Consider the following 21,674-nt stretch of genomic DNA (forward strand, 5'->3'; position numbering starts at 1 on the left):
CAGATAAACCGTGCATGTGCCAATTTCATTCCGAACGACGTTGTCTATGCTGGCTGTCTATGAAAAAAACATTACTTTATTTTCGATATGTATTAGAGATTTCATACAGGTGATTGTGGTGCCCGGTTATTTCAGATGGTAGTGAATGTGAGAAGCTAATTGATCAATTAACACCGATATTGTGTCTGCTTACAGCCACTAACCAGAACAACATGCTAGTAGAACACCGTCCCTTAAAACACCGTGATGACAGCAGCGATCAAAAAGGTATTCCATTGTCATTTTCTCAATATAAATTAGGAAAGTGAAGTAAATTCTCGCCTCGCCTCCGAACCCACATTCTGTGATTGAAAGACAATAACTTAGACCATGCGAACTGAGACGTAACATGGACAACTAGTCCAATATTAATATATTTTTTCCTCCTGCCTTGAAAATATTTATAAGAACACATTTGAAATGTGACTGGAAAACGCATTTTTTTATTATCAGAGGCAGATATTTATTTTACAGTTTAAAGAAGGATGCAGAAAGCATTATCAGTGGCTACCTTTTTCTTTGTTCAGCAATTTGTTGACTGCAGAATAATAAACAAAAACATACCGCACTAACATCATTGAACTTATTTACAGAAAATTGCACATTTTGCATTTGAAAGCTAAATTGTTCTGAAAAAAAATACAACTGGAAACGATTTGTAGAATCCCTAAAGTGCAGAAATAGCGATTCGGCCCATCGGTCCTGCAGCAACCCTCTGAAAGGGCACTTAAGACCACAATCGCACCGAGGGACAAATTACCCTGGCCAATGCACCTTAGCTGGAGATTGTTGGGCGAACACGGAGCACTCGGAGGAAATCCATGCAGTAATGTACAGATTGTAAAAACTCCGCACAAACAGTTGTACGAAGTTGGAATCGAACCCGGCATCTGATGCAGTGAACCAACGATGCTAACTACCGTGCTGCCGTGCCGCGCCAATTAAATATGACATCTTTATGTTAAACACACAATTAAGCAAGGTTCAGTGAGATCAAAATGCATTCACGATTTCATAGAATTTATAATACAGAAGGAGGCCATTCGGCCCATCTGGCCTACAACGGCTCTTGGAAAGAGCTCCCGACCCAAGCCCACATCTCCACTCTATCCCCAGAACCCGGTAACCCCACCCAACATTAAGAGCAATTTCGCATAGCCAATCCACCTAACCTGCACATATTTGGACTGTGGGAGGAAACGGGAACACCCGGAGGAAACCCACGCACACGCGCTAAGAAGGTGCAGACTCCGCACAGACAGTGATCCAAGCCGGGAATCGAACCTAGGACTCTGGAGCTGTGACACAATTGAGCTAACCACTATGCTACCGTTCTACCGTGATTAACGTGTTATTTCAACACAAATAAACGAAAGATACATATTGTTTGTGTTCAAATAACACATATTGACCTGTAATAAGAAAGTACGTTGACACCATTAAGGTACTGAACTGAATCTTAACCGATTTGTACATATATATATATATATTATAAATTTAGAGTATACCATATTCATTTTTTCCAATTAAGTGACAACTTAATGTGACTGATCCACCTAGCTGGCACATTTTTGGGTTTTGGGGGCGAAACCCACGCAAACACAAGGAGAATGTGCAAACTCCATGCGGACAGTGACCCAGAGCCGGGATCGAACGTTGGACCTCGGCGCCCTGAGGCCACAGTGCAAACCCAATGCGCCACCGTGCTGCCCTAACTGGTTTGTATCTGAACTTCATCTCTGCAGTTTGGTATTAAATATATTTCCTGAGTGAAAATCCCTAAATTATTTTTGTTTAATCGATCTAGGCTCGTTTCATTTGCGTTTTGGAATACAGGGGCACATAAATTTTAAGAATGCATGCAAAGTGGCCTGCACATTTCGGGTCTGAGCTCGGTTTGATTCGTGTGAGGATGCTTCTGTACTTCCTTGGGAACTTCCAACAATTAATTCCACACTTCATCCAAAGTTGTCCTGTAAATCCTTCATGCCCATTCTACTTTAATCCGTTAATCGTGTTTCCACGCCCCATAGAGTGTGAATTTTAATTTATCAGGGGAAGAGAGGGGTACGCAATGAGGCCAGGTTGGAGAGAAAGCCGAGTGGATGTGGCTCGGTGGTGTTCACCGCGGAGCAATTAGCGAGGAGAAAAATATTACAGGGCCAATTTGATAGGCTGACAACAGGATGGGCTGTATTCCAGCTGCGTAGTGCATTCGCTGTGCAGTGCGGACACGGAGAGAAGGCGGGTTAAATGTTAGTGCACCAGCTGCGGAGGCAGGCCTAATCCAGGGAAATATTGAAGACACGGACTGAGGCAGGGGATGTGGCATCGGTGCGAGGGAAGATAAATGAGGCGTTCAGGGATAATTATAGGTTGCTGTAAAGTATGGACCCGGTTGGTGAGTAGGGCTGCACTCCTACGCGTACACGGGACGGTACTTCGATTTACTGGAGTTTCGACAGTTGGAGGAAGCGAAAAGGAGGTGCTAGAGGAGCCCCTGTGCTTAAGGAGATATAAGACAGTATTAAGGGTATGAAGTCGGGAAACGCCCCGGGGCCCGATTGTTACCCGGCGAATTATGTAACGAATTGCTATTAATGTGACACCACATCTTGTCGGCTCGTTGAATGACACATTGGGGAAGTGGGCGCTGCGTGAAACGATAATGGAGGCAATGGTCACTTTAATATCAAAAAGGCGAAGGATCCGTTGAAACGTGGGTGGAATAGGCCCACGTCGCTCTTAAATACAGATGAGAAAGTGCTGACTAAGTTGGTGGCTGGAAGGATAGAAAATTGCTTCCCTGGGAGCGCAGGCCGAAACAGGGCAGGGCAGGCATGTGTCTAGTCATGTAAGGAGGCTGTTAAATGTGATTAAATCCCCGTCGACAGCTCAATACCGGAGGTGGTAGTGTTCCCGGACCGAGAGAAGGCATTCACCTGGGTGCAGTGGCGGAACGTGGTTAGTGTCTTCCGAAGATTTGGGTTTGGGCATGCATGCGCCGGTTATATGTGACACCGATCCAGTGTGCAGAACAATTAAATATGTTCAAGGAAATTTGAACTCCACTGGGCAGCAAAACTGCTGCCCTCTGTTGCAGCTGCTGTTTGAGCTGGCCATAGAGACCCAGGTAATGGCTCTTCGTGGGTCGACAGGGTGTCAAGGAATTACGAGGACCGAGGGAACATGGGATGTCTCTCTGCGCCAATGACCTGTCATTCTGTTTCACATTCACTGGAGGGCATGGAGCAGATTATCGGCCTGCTGAGAATATTTCGGACGTTCTCGGGATGTAAGTTAAATATGTCGAAAATCTAGGTACACCCGGTGCAGGAGTTGGGTGAGCAAGTTAATATAGGGTGGAGATGTCATTTGATGTGGTTAAAGACCGATTTAGATTCCTGGAGATTCAGATAATAAAGGAATGGGTGATACTTCAGGAATGGAATTTATCAAAAGTGATCGAGAAGGATAAAGTGCATCTCGTGGCACCGTAGAACAGTGCTTAGTCCTGTTGCTTTAGAGCACCAGGGTCCAGCGTTCGATTCCCACTTGAGTCACTGCCTTTCTGGAGTCTACATATTTTCCTGTGTCTTCGTGGGATTCCACCTGGTGCTCCGGTTTCCTCTTTCAAGTCCCGAAAGACGTTGTGTTAGAATATTTGCACATTCTCAATTCTCCCTCAGTTTACGCGACCTGGCGCTGGAGTGTTGGGACGACGGGATTTCCACAGTAAATTCATTGCAGTCTTAATGTAAGCCTACTTGTGACAAAAAAGATTCTTATTTTTAAGAAGTGGTGGAATACGTTGCACTTGACTTTGGCAGGGAGGGCCCAAGATGTGAAGATGAACATTCTGCTTTGGATCCTATTCATATTCCTGACACTCCGATTGTTTGACGGAAGACCTTGTTTCTGAAACTGGATACAATTATTCCGGACTTTGTATGGACAGAGAAGGTGCCAAGGGTTAAGGGGATCCTGTTACGTGGAAGAGGCAGCAGGGAGGGTTGGCATTGACTGCTTCATTACCTTTGGGAACGAACGTGGAGAGGTGAGACCATGGTGGGGAGGAGAGGAGGTAGAATGTGTTGAGATGGTACCAAATCCTTGTGAGTGGTCCAGCTTAAGAGCAATTGTGGTGGCAGCGGTGCCAATGGTGCCGAGCAGTTACTCAGGGAGCCAGGTGGTGTAGTCCACGTTGGAGATCTGGAAACTACAGGAAAGGCGTCTTTGGATAAAAGGGATGTTTTAACGACATTGTGAGTAAACCACGATTTTGAGCCGCGAGTGGATAGATAGCACGTATCGAAAGTGGAGGAAAGTGGCGCTGGAAAGTTACTCTTCCTCCAAATCCAAAGTTGTCATTGAATTTGGAGGAAGAGTATAGATGAATGTTTAGAATTCACGAGAGGATGTGACTTTAGGTACCTGCCTGTAAGAGACGTCACCCAGAATGTTTGGATAGAGTTCCGAAAATAGCCGAGGTACACCCTGCTGGAACGAGTGATGCCTCCAGATATGGAAGGGCAGGTTCCGAGACAGATACAGGTGGTTGGAAGAGCTGCGAAGTGAACAGTTGGTTAAGATTAAGGAGAGGAGGGGAGGGGGAGCTGTGTGGAGAGATAAAATGGGGAGTGTGGAGTGAGTCGTCACAAAGGTTAAATGCGACCTTCTCTCGCGCAGGGATGAGCCTGATACATTCAATGGCGTACACAGGGCACACATCACGGTGGAAGCATACGTGAGTTGTTTCAACGGGTGGCCGACCAGTGCGAAATGTGTGGGAAGGGACCAGCAAATCATTGTCAGCATGGTCGCATAGTGGTTAGCACAATTGCTTCACAGCTCCACAGCCCCAGATTCGATTCCCGGCTTGGGTCGCTGTCTGTGTGGAGACTGCTCGTTCTCCACGTGTGTGAGTGGTTTTACTCAGGATGCTCTTGTTTCCTCCCACAGTGCACAGGTGCGCAGGTTCGGCGGCTTGGTCATGCCAAATTGCCCTTCGTGTCCAAAATTATACTTCGTTTTGTGTGGGATCATTGGGCTATGGGAATAGTCTAAAGGTGTGGGCTTGGGTAGAGTGCTCTTTCCAAGAGCCGGTGCAGACTCGATGGGCCTAATGGCCTTATTCTTCTCTGTATGTTCTGTGATCTGTGATCAAGTACATATGGTATAGGGCTGCAAAAAAGTGGAGCGATTCTGCGGGGGAGTGGGGGGGGGGGGGGGGGGTAGTGTTTGCGGCTTCATAAAGGAAAGTGGTGGTTCCGGAATTTTGTCGGCAACAGTTGGGATACTGAATCAACTAAAGTACTGGAGGGAAGGAAAGCAGATGTTTTGCCCTTTGTCTCTCTGATTGCCTGGCGAATAAACTGATTGGAATGACGGTCAATAACGCCACCAGTGCAGCGGTCTGGCTGGGTGACCTATATGCCTTTCATCGCCTGGAAAATATCAAATATGAGTATAGTGGTTAAACGGAAGGTTTTGAGGCAAGGTGGGCGATGTTTGTGACCTTGTTTAAGGAATTGGTTGTCTCCGATTGGGGGTTGGGGGGGGGGGGAGAATGGAAAATATATCTACAGCTATATGGTCGTGTGCTTTGATGTTTCGTTCCCGAAATGTTTGTGTCGTAAGTTTGCACATACGTTTGGACTAAAATACATTAAAACCAAAAAAATTCACTGATAACCTTTAAAACACCACGCTGTCGTCAAAATACAGCTCTCTTCATGATGCTTTTTGCAGAACGAATATGTCATCCGACAATCGCTTTCCCTATTTGTTTTAGCAGTCCTACAAAATTAGATGTAATAATTCACTGCACCATAATATTGCCTGGATATCCTGTCAAATATTTTCATGTCAAAAAAAATAATATTTTTGTCACAAATAGCCATACATTAACACTGCAATGAAGTATATGTGAGACGTCCCAGGTCGCCACATTCCTTCGCCTAGTCGTGTACACCGAGGGAGAATTCAGAATGTCCAAATTACCTAACATCACATTTTTCGGGACTTATGTGACGAAACCGGAGCACCCGGAGGAAACCCAGACACACACGGGGTGAACCTGCACACTCCGCACAGGCTGTGACCGAAGCCGAATATCGTACCTGGGACCGTGACAGCAGTGCTAGCACTGATACATCGAATTATATACTTCACAAACGCATTCTGGAGAACAGTTAATGTTGGAATATTAAATTTGTTGTTTTGGTTACCCGACTAGTCTCGGCAATTGATTTATCTTACAATGCTACATTTTTTATACAGTACATACAGCAGGATTCATATAAAATCCGAGTTTAGATATGGCTTATGATGTATGAAATGGTACGCATTCTGCTCCCACGTCACCATCCCGAATTAAATACGCGACCTGTTTTGTCTCTTTGTTACTTTATGGAGATGATACACGGGAGTTGAGTTGAGTTCGGCGGCTGCAGAAGTTATAAACAATAGGGATACCAGTACGTTCGAACTCCCCCAGTTCAGCCCTCCACCGAACCCAGGGCTTCGGGCCCAATTTCTTAGGGTATTAATCGAACTCAAATCAAATCACAATTTGTTTTGAAAAGCTTGATCGGCATGTCCGCCTCAAGTCATAGGATAGTCTTTACTATGATTTGAGGAAATGCATGTTCACTTATAGTTAAGGTTATCTTCCTAACTTTCGTTTCAGAATTGTATTGCTTACATGTGTCTTCAAGAAGTGCTTCCGTCTCTTCAAGATAAACAGAAAGACGTCAGTGTAGTTCTACAACGCCTCAACATTTTGCTCGGGTGATTACTTATTTTCTGTATGAGAAATGAATCTGGCGACGTAGAGTAATTTAGAAATAGTCAGTCTTTTACAACACAAAATCGTGTCGGTGTAGTCCATCAAATGTCTATCTATTCTCATCCTGATTTTCCTATCCTTGTTCCGAACCCTCGTATGTTAAGCAGTTTAAAGTGCATATTTAAATGGTTCATGATTATTTTAAACATTTATGCCTCCCCACGTTCAAGAGTCCAGTTATCCTCTGGTGAAAAGTTTATTAATCGAATACACTCCAAACCTCTCGCTCCTTTTCTTAAATCAAAGGCCGTCCTGCCACACTTCCTCCCGAATATTGAACACTCTGCTCTGACGAGAGCGTCCTTCTTATCTATATGAGGCATCACTATCCTCAGTTCTAAGAAGTCCACTCCTCCCCTCACTGCTCCTCACTCCCCACGAAGGAAGACAAGTCCAGTCTATGCAGTCCCTCTTCAAAGCTGAAATTCTCCAGTGCAGAAACATCTTGATGAATTTGGTCGAAAACATTTCTCGTGGCTTGACATATTTGCTAAAGTATTGCATACATTACTCGAGATTTGACCCAACAAGATTTTAAATGAATTCCGTTGTAACAATGCTTCTCTAATATTCTATGTCTCAGCTCGTAAACACAGTTTCGTTTATTTGTTCATGGAACGTTGGGTCGGATACTGTTGCCAGCATTTATTGCCCATCACGAATTTCCCTTGAGGGGGAAGGTAAGATTGACACAGATTTCTGTGGGTGGGTCTGCAACTACATATCGGCCAGAAAACGTAAAGGTGTCAGATTTCATTTAATAATAAACGGTATTGTCGGAAGTAGCACAATTGCCTCACAGCCCAGTGTTTTAGCTTCGAAACCTGGCCGGTTCACTGTCTGTGCGGACTCTGCACGTTCTCCCCGTGGTGCGTAGGTTTCTTCCGGGTGCTCCGGATTGCTCCAACCGTCTAAAGATTTTCGAGTTAGGTGGATTGGCCATGCTAAATAGCCCTTACAGTCCAAAAAGATTAAGTGTGGGGATTACTGGGTTACGGGGATAGGGTAGATAATTGGGATTTGAGTAGGGTGCTCTTTGCAAGGGCCAGTGCAAACGAGTTGGGACAAATGGCTTCCTTCTGAACTGTAAATTATATGATCTATGATAAGTAGGCTTACATTAGCGCCACCATGAAGTTACTGTGAAAAGACCATAGTCGTCATATTCGGACGCCTGTGCACAGTGGGACAATTTAGAATCTCCAAATGACCTAACCGCATGTTTTCAGAACATGTGGAAGGAAACCGGAGGACCCAGAGGAAACCAATGCAGACACAGTGATAGCACTTCACAAACGCAAGCCAAGAATCAAACATGTGAACCTGGAGCTGTGAAGCAACAGTGCGACCATGCATCCCTATTAATGAACCTATGTTTTATTACGACAATCGAAAATAGTTTCCTGGACGTCATTGGACTTTTAATTCCAGATTAAAAATCAAAGTTCACCATATGCGGTGATGGAATTTGAACCTTTGTCCCGATATAATTATGCTTGGTCGCTGGTTTACAAGTCCAGTGACAATACCACTGCAACTGGGCATCAATGGAAAGTATCTCACATTAGGGGCCTCACGGTAGCATGGTGGTTAGCATCAATGCTTCACAGCTCCAGGGTCCCAGGTTCGATTCCCGGCTGGGTCACTGTCTGTGTGGAGTCTGCACGTCCTCCCCGTGTGTGCGTGGGTTTCCTCCGGGTGCTCCGGTTTCCTCCCACAGTCCAAAGATGTGCGGGTTAGGTGGATTGGCCATGCTAAATTGCCTGTAGTGTAAGGTTAATGGGGGGGATTGTCGGGTTACGTGGGTTTAAGTGGGGTGATCATTGCTCGGCACAACATCGAGGGCCGAAGGGCCTGTTCTGTGCTGTACTGTTCTATGTTCTATGTCTTTTTAAACACGTCACTAATGTAGGCTTCTGCCTTCATGATTTTTTTAGCATCCATACATTTTGCCTCTTGCCCCTGTAGTTCTTGGGGTCGTACCATTCATTGCATATCTTCTTTATTTGTTAGTCCTCCCATAATTCATAAGCACAAACTTTACTTTCTTAAAATCCATTTGCCAGTGTTCTGCTCATCGTAAAGTCTGTCTACATGATCACGTAAACCAATGTTTCCTACCTCAGTATTTGCTACACCACCAATGTTCCAGGATCTACGAACTCTCTGAACATTGGACAGTCACAACAACAACCTCCTACCACCTGCCTCATGTTCTGAATCCTATTTTTAGATTAATTTAGCCAACTTTCCCTTGATTCTCTGAGCTCTTACCTTGATGATAGTCTTCTGTGCGGGGTCTTGTCATATCCGCATTGCAGGCGATGGACACTGCAATAACTACACCTCGTCACTCTTTGAAAACATCAATGGAATGTGTTAGACGTTATCTCCCCTGACAACGGCATGGTGGTCATTCTTGATTCATGGAGATTAATTCTGGCGTTTAGAATTTTCCGAATTATTTCCTCATCAAATATGTTCGGTTCATTGCCCTGCAATTATCCACTAATTCATTCGCTCATTCATGATAACGGTACCACTTAGTTGTCCTCCAGTACTCTGGAAACTATGCTGGGATAAAGAGTGGACTGAGAAAATAGGGGCAGACTCCCTGTAATCTCTTCCCTTGCCCCACACAGCAACCGAGCATGCATCTGACAGGGGCCTCGGGAATTTTCAACTTCAAACACGACAGGGTCGCAAACATTTGCTGCCTCGCAATGTGATATTGTTAGCAATATCTCAGTCCCCCTCTGTGTGGTATTGTGTGAAGCAAATAATGGCATGATGGGAAAACTAGTCAAGTCTTCTTGGTACAATTGAATTTAACCTAAGACACAGATTCAGAATACACATAGACAGCATGTCCTGAGAGTCTAGATAAGGCTTGGAACTAGAAGTAGTCTTAATACATAACAAGCTGAACAACTATTTCTTCCTGTTCCTAAACAACTTCTTCCCTTTCTTAAAACAAAGACAAGATAATGATATGAAACTCAAGTCCCCTGGAGGTCAGCAAGGTGACGCCATTGTAACGATTATTACTTATGTTTTACTTTTGATCAAATTCCTAACCGAGTTGTATTCATGTTATCTTGATCCTATAATGTATAAGAATCGCCTTCTTTTCCTGTAATATCGCAGACTTGGGACGGACTCAGCAGTTTGTAATTGACTGCTTTCCGACTCCAAGTATCAGCCATTTTCTGCTAGCAGTTCTAATTAGTGAATAAAGTTCAGTTTTGCTTATCTAATGAATGCTGTTTGAATTTCTCTATCACAGTCAAGACGCGTGGAAAATATAAAATACAACATTTGGCGCTGCGAGAAAAAATCCAATATCCTGAAGTGAGCTTCCATGAGGGACTGAGAAAAAGTGATCAAAGCCATGACCGGAGTAAAGCGACAGACGCCGGCACAAGGTAAGATTGACCTTGGTCTCTCTCTCTCTCGGATCTGTGCTGCGACCCCTCATCCCTGACGGAAGTAACTAAACAGGTGACGGTTCTCGAATCTAAATTTGACTGTGAGTACATTTTTTTTGTGTAATTAGCAGCAGGTCAGGGACCTTGTTGATCTTGTTTTTCATCCGCATCCGATTTATACAGGCTGTCAATAAATTTGGGTCCGGGACCCTTTGATTAATTTTTGGGGTCAGGGACCCTGTCAATAAGTTTTGGGGTCAGGGACCCTGTCAATAATTTTTTCGGGTCAGGGACCCTGTCAGTAATTTTTTGGGGTCAAGGACCCTCCAATTTAATTTGGTACCAGAAATTTTGTTTGAGCGTTTTTTTGCCTGGGGCACATTTTACTGACATTATGCGACAAACTTTAGACAAAACTAGCGGCAATTCCCCTCTATTTTTCATGTGTTTAGAAACCCTTCCTCAAGAACGTAATATTCGAAGATTGGCTGCAGCGCTGCTTTAAACAATAAATTAGGTATCGATATCTGGCCACTAGGTTACACAGGGATCTTGAAACTGTGACAATAACATTAATGCAGAAAAAACGCAATCTGGAAAAAAAAATGCCGGTTTCAAATTGTTTAATTTTACAGTGGAAAAAAAAACAGTCCACTTAACGCAACGAACAATCACTATTAATGAGTTGGAGAGATAACGCCCGCAAAAGAGATATTAATGAGTGTGTGAACGGTAAAGCGAAAGATTGGAAGACTTTAAAATTGTAATATGAGCTTTGGTATGGAAAACAGTCAAAATGATAAAAAGCAATTCGGCAATAAGAAACCTCCTCTCACCAGACAGATAGGGCTAGCTCGTAAGATTATAGGAAAGGAGGATCCTCCCAGTTGCTCTGGCATGCCGATGTTCCCCTATTCAAGCGATACGGAAGACGAGGAGAATTTGAACCCTGGACCCCACCCTCATTTTGCGCTCCCCGATCTTGCAATTCCACTGTCCTAAGTACTGACTCTCACTTCTGATCCCATTACCAATGCAACTCCTGCTAACGTATCCCCCTTAGCGACACGCACTCGGTCACAGACGCAAGCCGTAAATATCGAACAACCCTTCTCTACGGAAAACATGATAATTGACTAAAAGGTATTGATTAAAAGATCCACAATAAGGAAATTATAGAAGTGAAGTGAATGAGTTACCAATTTAGAAGCATGCTGGCAATAATGACTGGATTTTAACATTGTTTTTGAACGAAATTTAGTACATCAGATGATGTTAACTGACTACTGCTTGGAATGTTGTACTGGCCTTATTATGATAACAAGTGGTTCTTATGAAGGACTACAAAATGCGTACTCGAATTGTTTTTAAACTAATGGCAAAACATTCATATTTCCTCTTGCAAATGTTCCCAAGCTTCCCAAAATGTTCCAAAGTTGTTCAGTTCACACTATATCAGTTTAAAAGAAAGTAACTTTACAAATAAGAGTAATTGAAATGTGAATAAGTTTTTAGATTGCGTGAAAAGACGTAAATGGCATCACGCCAAGTTCTCCGCCCCTTAGATTCTGCAGGAAACATTAACCATTTCAACAGACAGTTGGTCTTTTCTGAATTGACAAAGACACAATACTTCTCAAAGAATAGCTAATACCTCTAAAATTAATCAGTGCAAATTGACTTAAATGGAATAACACAGATAAAGTTTTCGAAAGAGAATGAAAAATTTTTGTTCAAAATTTGTCCGCAAGGACAAGGGCTGAATCCAAGAGAGAGAAAGAGAGACAGAGGAAGAGATTGAAGGAGAGAGAGAGAGCCAGCGACAAGAGACAGGAACTGTTAGAGATAGCGAAAGAGAGCGAGTCAGGGAGAGGCAGAGATGGAGTGGTAGGCAGATAAAGAGAAAGAGCAACAAGAGTTCCAAAGACAGACAGAGTTATGTAGAGAGGGAGAGAGATAGATAAGAGAGAGAGGGAAATAATTCATATTTCATTTTTCAGACATTGACTTTAAAAATTATGTTTCAAGCTGTGATTATTTGAAAGAGGTAAAGCGATATCGATGCCAACATGGTCCTTGTTATTACTTGAAACCTTCGCGATAAAAGGTTCCCGTTAACTTTGTAAGGCGGGTGGCATAGAATCTTTACAGTGTCACCTTCGAGCTGTTAATTGGTTTGCATGGAGCGCGATTACTCTGTGATTTAAATTATAATCTCCTGCAGATGCGGATAACTCTGCTTAACAACACATAAACAGGGCAAAAAGCGTGCGGACCCTGACATAAAACATCACACACGTAATTTCCTTAATCAATTGTTAAAATTGTAATCGGAAGGACCATCTGGCATCAGACAAAGTGTGCAATGGGTAAAACTTTAGATACAACTTTTTAAAATGGCAGCGTACTGCAAACGCTGTGTGAACAACTAAAGACCTATCAACAGTAATAGAAGCTCAACAAGTGATTTAGGAAAATAATAGGGGGTCAACTGCTAAAAAGTTAGTTGCTCTATGGAGGGAATATTGTCCAAAATTGAAGGATGCTTCCTTGTTAGCCAGCTGGCAGGATAAAGAATAAAAATTGAGTATAGAATTGACAGGTCTTGAAAACGGAATGCGCATATGGAAAAGAACCAAGTTAGGCTATCCACCTTGATTAGAAAGTTGCTGATTAGACACTGCAAATTCGGAGCGGTAATACAGTGTATTGATAATGGTATGTTTATAGAACTGTCTCAAATACGAGGTCACCAGCTGCAGAATTTAATAACTTCTGTGCCTGCGCCTGATTGCTCTGTGTTCTATGCTGGCAGCTAATGTTAACCCTGAGTACCACTGTTTAAAACACCCGATAGAGTCCAGATGAGAGAATATAGTGACCCAAGCCTTGATAACCGCATTACTATATCACCTATCCCGCAAGCCCAGCTTCGAAACTTTCCCCTATTCACTACTCCACAGTGGTGGTCGATTGATTTTGATCCCTCACATTTTTCACCTCCCTTAGATATTCCCAATCCACATGTCACTCTTTGCTACGATCATACAGTAACCTCGCCCGATTTGGACAGCATTTACCAACACAAAAGAAGGGTCTGCCTGTCTTGTCGATTTACCCCACAGCCTATGACGTCAGTCGAGACTTGTGTCACCCCACGTGACCCTTTCTGTCAACGAAGGCTACAATGCCAAGTCCCTGGGATTTCTGGCAGCTGCACTACGAGGACAAGCTGATCTTTTCCTTAATGATAGCCAAACCCTACCCGCAGGCACTTTAGAATATTTTAAACGCCCATTTGTCCACATTGGCACACTGCACCATCATCATTCAACCCAATCTACGACTTCTGAACTACCCGCAGATTTATGGGCAGCCTCCAAACACGAAGTTGGTCTCACTAATGTCCCTCCTGTTGTTATTAGAGTCAAACCTGATATGCCCTTACCCTCTATTTCACAGTACCCTTTGCGGCCCGAGGCTGAAGAAGGAGTCTCGGTTCTGATTCAATCGTTCCTTCAACAGGGAATTTTGATACCATGCCAATCGCCCTGTAACACCCCGATTCTTCCACTTCCTAAGATAGGAAGACCATCCGAATAGCGTTTAGTCCAAGACCTCCGGCTTACTAATCAGATAGTTGAACCCTTACATCCTATTGTCCCAAATCCAGCGACAATCCTTAGCAATGTCCCACCGGAAGCGACTATTTTTACCCTTGTTGATTTGCAACATGCCTTTTTTGCGATACCCCTCGCCCCTGAATCACAGTATTTGTTTGCCTTTACATTTAAGGGGACACAATACACTTGGACTAGACTCCCACAGGGCTTCATTCATTCTCCAACCCTTTTCTCACAGGCATTGCACTCCCAGTTAGCGACATTAGCACCTCCTGGTGGCTCCACCATCATTCAATATGTTGATGACTTACTCCTTGCCAGCCCTGATTTCATCATTAACCAGCGTGACACCTTTTACCTGCTCATCCGTCTCCATTTATGGGGATATGTGATCCCGCCCGCTAATGTTCATAAAGGCCAACGACAAGTCAAATTTTTGGATGTCCTAATAAGTGCTACTGATCGCTCCCTTACTCAAGAACGCATTACTCCTATACTGCAGACCCCATTTCCTACATTGCCCAAGCAGATGCGAGCCTTTTTAGGATTAGTGAACTTTTGCAGACAATGGATTCCGAATGTTACTGTACATACTAAAGAATTAATTCCGTACTCCTCTCAAAATGCTCCTCTTAAGTTTGATCTACCTGATTCAGCAAAGCAATCTTTTATTACTCTGAAAAATGCCCTGGCTATCGCCCCAGCACACGATGTGGTGGTTAAGGTTATCGGGGGGCTGTTCGAGGAACACAGCAGGATTTAAGGTTGAACAATAATGAAACGAGAGGTAGGGGTTTTGCAATAGTGAAACCTCATAGCGGCTCAATCGCGCTTGAGTCAGATGCTGGGTTTGTTGAGACGTTAGGAGAGCCACGATTGTTTACTTCGGAATCACTTCCTTTCCACACCTCGCCCGGATTTAACAGACAGGCCTAGTGATAATCCAGATCTAATTTTTTATGTTGATGGCAGTTCTTCCATTTCCCCATTTGGCGACCCTCAGTCGAAATATGCCGTGGTAACCGACACTGACGTGCAGGAAGCAGCAGCCTTCCAGACCCCTGTCTCTGCACAAAAAGCCGAGCTATTCGCCCTTACTCGAGCATGTATTTTAGCCACAGACAAAAGTACTAATGTTTACACTGATTCTAGATATGCCTTTGGCGTGACCCCATGATTTCGGCCGCCTCTGGCAACAGCGAGGTTTTCTCACCTCTGTGGGAACTCCCATGTTGTATTTTATATTTTCCCCGCGTCTTGACTGTGATAGAGAAATTCAAACAGCACTCATTAGATAAGCAAAACTGAACTTTATTCACTAATTAGAACTGCTAGCAGAAAATGGCTGATACTTGGAGTCGGAAAGCAGTCAATTACAATCTGCTGAGTCCGTCCCAAGTCTGCGATATTACAGGAAAAGAAGGCGATTCTTATACATTATAGGATCAAGATAACATGAATACAACTCGGTTAGGAATTTGATCAAAAGTAAAACATAAGTAATAATCGTTACAATGGCGTCACCTTGCTGACCTCCAGGGGACTTGAGTTTCATATCATTATCTTGTCTTTGTTTTAAGAAAGGGAAGAAGTTGTTTAGGAACAGGAAGAAATAGTTGTTCAGCTTGTTATGTATTAAGACTACTTCTAGTTCCAAGCCTTATCTAGACTCTCAGGACATGCTGCCTATGTGTATTCTGAATCTGTGTCATAGGTTAAATTCAATTGTACCAAGAAGACTTGACTTGTTTTCCCATCATGCCATTATTTGCTTCACACAATACCACACTCCCCCCTTTTGTCATATCATGACAACTAGCTAAATAGGTATATCCATGATTCGTTTGAAAATGCATTTACACAAGCAGGAAAGCAATCCTATCCCTAATAGCATTAGTAGAAGTAGAATAAAGGCCTTAAAGATCCAGTCAAATAATCCATGACCCAACCACCCTAGCCAACCCGGCGGGTTATAGTCGTGAAATTCACTGCCAATTTCTTGAATTTGAGCAGCCTGTTTCTTAATATGGTCGGCCAGGTTAGTGATATTTTCAGAGCCATCTGGAATGTAAGTACAGCACTCTTGGCCTATGATTGCGCACGTTCCTCACTGCAAGGCTAACAGATAATCCAAAGCCAGTCGATTTTGTAATGCCACGGTCCGGACAGCCACTAGCTCAGCTGAGACCTCGGCCAGGGCCTGTCCAGTGTCCCTGGCTTCTGTTACCATTACGTATAGGTTCCATTGTAGGCTGTAAAATCATCAGCTGATGTCATCCAGGGGATTATATTGGTAGGTTGCACCTACTTTGCCCCATTAACTTTCCTTTCCCTAATGTATTAGAACATATGGAACCTTGGACGTTATATGAGTGGACAGTGAGGGAGGGTGGAGTCAGGGCATGATTATAGTTAGGTTGATACGAAGCTGAAAATGTAGTCATGTCATAGCCAGCAGATTTCCATATTTTCATATTCCCCCTGTCTCCCCTGATGCCTGTTTGATTTTGTTGTAAAATCCATTCAGCTGTTTCTGCGGTATGAAAGGTGAGGGATTGGAGAGGTATTCCTTCCCTTGAATGGACGGGGATATGGGTACAAAGCCAACACTTGCCAATATTCAATTTTTCGGCGTAAAGATATGACATATGTAAATAGGTATTGGAAGGCAGGTCTCGTTTAGTTCGTTTTTTTTACTACCGAGTGGCCATTAAGGCTAAGTAGTCCAGAAAGTCCAAAAATTATACTGAAGATCTTCATCCTGTGTTCTCGTCTGGATTGGAGACTATCTTCGTGCAATCGGATAGATGTATCCAACTTGAACGTCCTTCAAGTTTGACTGAAGTTGACGTCGTCAGTAATACGAGGAAGGGTCCGCTCCAGCGTTGTCTTAGTTTCTTTCTGTCCCAGTTTTTTACCAACACGAGGTCTCCGGGTTTGACCACTGGATATCGAGGGGCGGCTGTCCCTGTCATTACTGGTAGATGTACCTGTTTTACCTGTGAGTGAAGAAACATCAAAGAAAGTGTTAATTGCATCAAATAGTTCTGCATTTGTTCCCCCATCACATGGAGGTCTACTCCCTCTAGGGGTTTTTCATGGGCATCCCAGGGAGTCCTCATTGTCCGACCATAGACTATCTCTGCAGCTGACAGTCCGGTCCGCGAATGGGGAGTCACTCGCATGTGAAACAGTGCCAAAGGTTATACTTTTAGCCAATTTAACCCAGTTTCTTCAGTTAATTTAGATAATTTTTCTTTTAAAGTCCCATTGGCTCTTTCCAGAATTCCTGCTGCCTGCGGTTGATGCGCGCAGTGCAGTTGCTGTTTAATTACAAGGGCTTTGCACAATTCAGTATTGATCCGAGCTACAAAATGTGGTCCATTGTCTGAGCTCACCATTTTGGGTACCCCAAAACGAGGAATGACTTCCGTTAACAACAACTTCACTACTGTATGTGCCATACAATTAGTGGTGGGGAAGGCTTCAATCCATTTACTAAACACATCGATTATTACTAAACAATATTTATAGCACTGTGCTTTTGGCAATTCGATAAAATCAAGCTGTATACAATCAAAAGGATCATCTGGCAAGGGGGTGGTTCCCGGAGGGCATTTAATACCTTTACCCTTATTATGTTTCATGCAAATGACGCATCGATCCAGCCGCGTTTGTGCTGCTGTATTCAAATCTGGGTGCCACCAAGTTTCTATGAGTAGCTGTACCACTCCCTCCTTACCAAGATGGGTACAAGAATGCAAATAATCAACAAGTAACGGCAATAAAGAATTCGGAATGCAAACTTGACCAACTGGAGTCAGCCAGAGGTCTCGTGTCATGGAGTGCGAACACCTCATTGACTTCCATAGTGTTCACTCAGAATCAGAGGCGTCCCTCTGCAAACTTTGAACTTCAGCTATCTCTGGCATGCCCTTCGTCCGTAATGCAGGTACCTGGTTTAGAGCCTGATTAGCCCCACTGGGAACAATTAAAGAGGTTGATGAAGCTGCAGTTTTAGCAGCTGAATCAGCACGGGCATTTCCTAATTGAGCAGGAATGTCACCCTTCGTGTGCGCAACGCATTTAATAACTGCCAATTGACGGGGAAGCTGAATAGCATCGAATCTGAATAGATTTTTAACCCAAAGTGCATTTTGAATGAAGTGCATCCCCTGACAACGGCATGATGGTCATTCTTGATTCATGGAGATTAATTCTGGCGTTTAGAATTTTTCGAATTATTTCCTCATCAAATATGTTCGGTTCATTGCCCTGCAATTATCCACTAATTCATTCGCTCATTCATGATAACGGTACCACTTAGTTGTCCTCCAGTACTCTGGAAACTATGCTGGGATAAAGAGTGGACTGAGAAAATAGGGGCAGACTCCCTGCAATCTCTTCCCTTGCCCCACACAGCAACCGAGCATGCATCTGACAGGGGCCTCGGGAATTTCCAATTTCAAACACGACATTCAAACATTTGCTGCCTCGCAATGTAATATTGTTAGCAATATCTCAGTCCCCCTCTGCTTTCTAAAATGACAACGTCCTTCTCGATAGTGAACACAGATGCAGAATGTTCACTTAATACCGCATCTTCGTCCACTATCGCCGCACATATGCGGTCACGCCAGTCACCAATAGTCCCGACACGTTCTCTGTTTACGCTATTGCTCTGAGCATATTTTAAAAATCACCTCGGAAATGACCTTCATTTTGCCCGACTCTATTTTTTCATGTTATCTCTTCGCTCTCCAAAATCATTTTTATCTTCAGATATCATGATAACTCCAACTGCATTTTCACAGTTTATGTGCAATTCTGTTTTATTTAACTGAATTTGGCATCAATTGGGGAACATTGGAATGCTGTTGGTGGAGGGGTTTGGGGACAATTGAGAATATGGTATCCGTGCCAGGAGAACACGTTATTTTCTTGCTCACCTTCGCATGCCCGATGTTCCATATCTGAGAACATAATTGTTGTCACATTAAGGCGCTCTGAATTGACAGTGTATGTTTTTGCAGCAAAATGCATTTATTTCCAAACATACTCAAGATTTTAAACTCTTTAAGGGCAGCAGAGTGGCGCAGTGGGTTAGCCCTGCTGTGTCACGGCGCCGAGGTCCAAGGTTCCATCCCAGCTCTGTGTCGCTGTCCATGTGGAGTTTGCACATTCTCACCGTGTTTGCGTGGGTTTCGCCCCCATAAACCAAAAAAATGTGCCAGCTAGGTGGATTGGCCACGCAGAATTTCCCCTTAATTGGAAGGGTACTGTTAATTTTAAAAAAAAGATTTGAATTTGTTTGGGAAAATTTATTTTATTCTTGCTTAATAATTTGTGATGCGAAAAATGCTTTTAAGAGAACCTTTTTAGAGAATAGAACAGATATCCAGTAGAGGAACACGGAAACAAAAGTCAATCAATCATTCAAATTAAAACGAGGAGGGATCAGAATATTATAATCTTCAACAACTTTTAGAACAGATGTTTTTTGATATGCACTATACAATATGCTATGCACTGCTTCTTTTGCAACTCTTGAATGTATTGCGTCTAAAGTTATTTGTTATCTTCAGTTCGTTTTGCATTTCTTAATGATAAAAGTTAGAGCATCATCTGATCATCATGCGCTAAAAATGAAAAGCGAATTGAACTGTAATTTGTCGTTTACATCCCGATATAATTGTGGGATATAAACGCTGAACCGGTCGAAGGCAACGTGAGTAATTTATCATTTTTCTGTTATTCTTTTCTGAATGACTTCAACGATGTAATACATCCGCTGCGAAATGTCTACTTCGGTTAGAGAATAATGCTGTCGATGAAAATGCAGCAATGTTATTTAAAACTTTTCAATTGTAATATTCCTTGCCTTTCTCTTTCAGTTCTTTTTTCAGCTTTGAAATTTCTAAAGGCAATATCGATTATGATAATCTTGTTATTGTGAATGAGCTTGCCCTGCAATTCGTGTTTTGTTTAATTGAACGTGTTTGATTTATTTGGAATGAATTTAATTTTCAGTCCGATGTTCGTCCTCGGCAATATTGACATTTACGTTCATCATACAACGAGCATTTTCCAAGCAAATTCAAGTGTACGCATTTTCCTTCAACGGAAACAGAAACAAAAGGAAAACAGTTTATTTATTGACATTGTAAGGCAATGGTCAAAACACAGATAAGTTTGAAAATAACATTGCAAACTACTTCCTTACCGCCTTTTGCATCATGCAGTCGTTGGTCTAGAATAATGAGGTTGGTAAAACTGGGGATGATCACAAGTAACTTATATTTTGAAAGATGCAATTGAGTTAGTGAAGATTATATTTTACTTGGAGGATAACTGACCGCATCCGATGAGACTCACTGTATATCACAGACTGAATGGACTCGTATTTAGAAGTTAATGGTCAGGCCTCAGCGTGTCAAAATCGTTTCAGTTCGTGTAGTACTTTCCAATAACATGAAAGTTTTATGATGTCGGAAGTACAGTTACATATCTAAATCCAGAACTATCAATTGACGATGCATAGGCAAATCAAGGTGAAGAATCGACATTGTAAACTGGTACAATGTACTTTTGGCACTGGCCAAAAGTGGACCTCAACAACGACTTCCTAATGTTGGACCTATTGCCGATAATATCTGCTAGAAGCACCTTACAAACCAGGAGAAATGTAAAATATTTTTTATGTTGCCTGTTTCCCCATTTCTAAATTAGTGACCTAATAGTTGACAATCTCGCTCAGCATTTCCTTGGAAAATTGTGTTCTGATCACGTATTCGCTTGTCTAAGGAGATTGGATTCAAACCGACAGTGAGAACCTCATCCCCGCCCAAATTTAAAAATAGCCTACCATCAGTTTTGCAGTCATCATCGATGTCTGCGATACAATAAAGACAGAAAGAAGGCACACGGAATGAAGAGCTAACTAACACTCATAAAATAATAGATTTCTGAACGCTAAATAAAAGTTTTCGCAATTTAATTCCACTACTTAATCTTTGCCAAACAGACGCAGCTAATTCCAAACATCCGTAGTCCTTCTGTATCACATAACATTTAAATTCTCCTAATTATCCAAACCATGCTTTCTAGCCCTAATTGTCTTTTGCTCGATCAGATGTTCCGCTATGCAATTACAGTTACTAAACATTAGCTGTCTATAAAGGTTTTTCCCTTGTGTTCATATAAATATGCACCTCATCACTTCACGAGTTTGCCACATCAGGACCACGTTCATGTCAAAATCACGGCGTTCGATCAAAGATTCATCTGTGCTGGATTTCTACCCTGGATGTTTGTTTTATTTGCTTTGGCGCTCTCAGTGAAACTTGCCAGGGCCATCGAACTGAAGAAGTGCAGCACGTAAAGCACAAGGTTATTTTCACCGTTTTGAATAGGTTCCTAAAATATACGCTTCGATTTGATACTTTCAGAAAAAGATGCCGATTCTCCGACATTAACGAAAATTGGTCGAACTGAATAAAATCTGCCGGCATGCTTTTTACATGCAGCACCAAATTTGAGTTCTCAAATCTGTGTCTTCATTGCGCAGAAAATTGGGGAAATATTTAGGAGTAATTCACCTTTCAAACATTAGCTAAATCCTTACTCTGGATTACAGGCCGCCCCTTGGAGTTTGTCAGCGCACCGATGGAGGATCTTCCTGAAAAAGGAGCTCGCCGCCATGAGAGAAGCAATTAAACCCGAAATCCAAGTCGC

This window comes from Scyliorhinus canicula, chromosome 12 (assembly GCF_902713615.1).
Source record: "Scyliorhinus canicula chromosome 12, sScyCan1.1, whole genome shotgun sequence".
Classification (NCBI taxonomy): domain Eukaryota; kingdom Metazoa; phylum Chordata; class Chondrichthyes; order Carcharhiniformes; family Scyliorhinidae; genus Scyliorhinus; species Scyliorhinus canicula.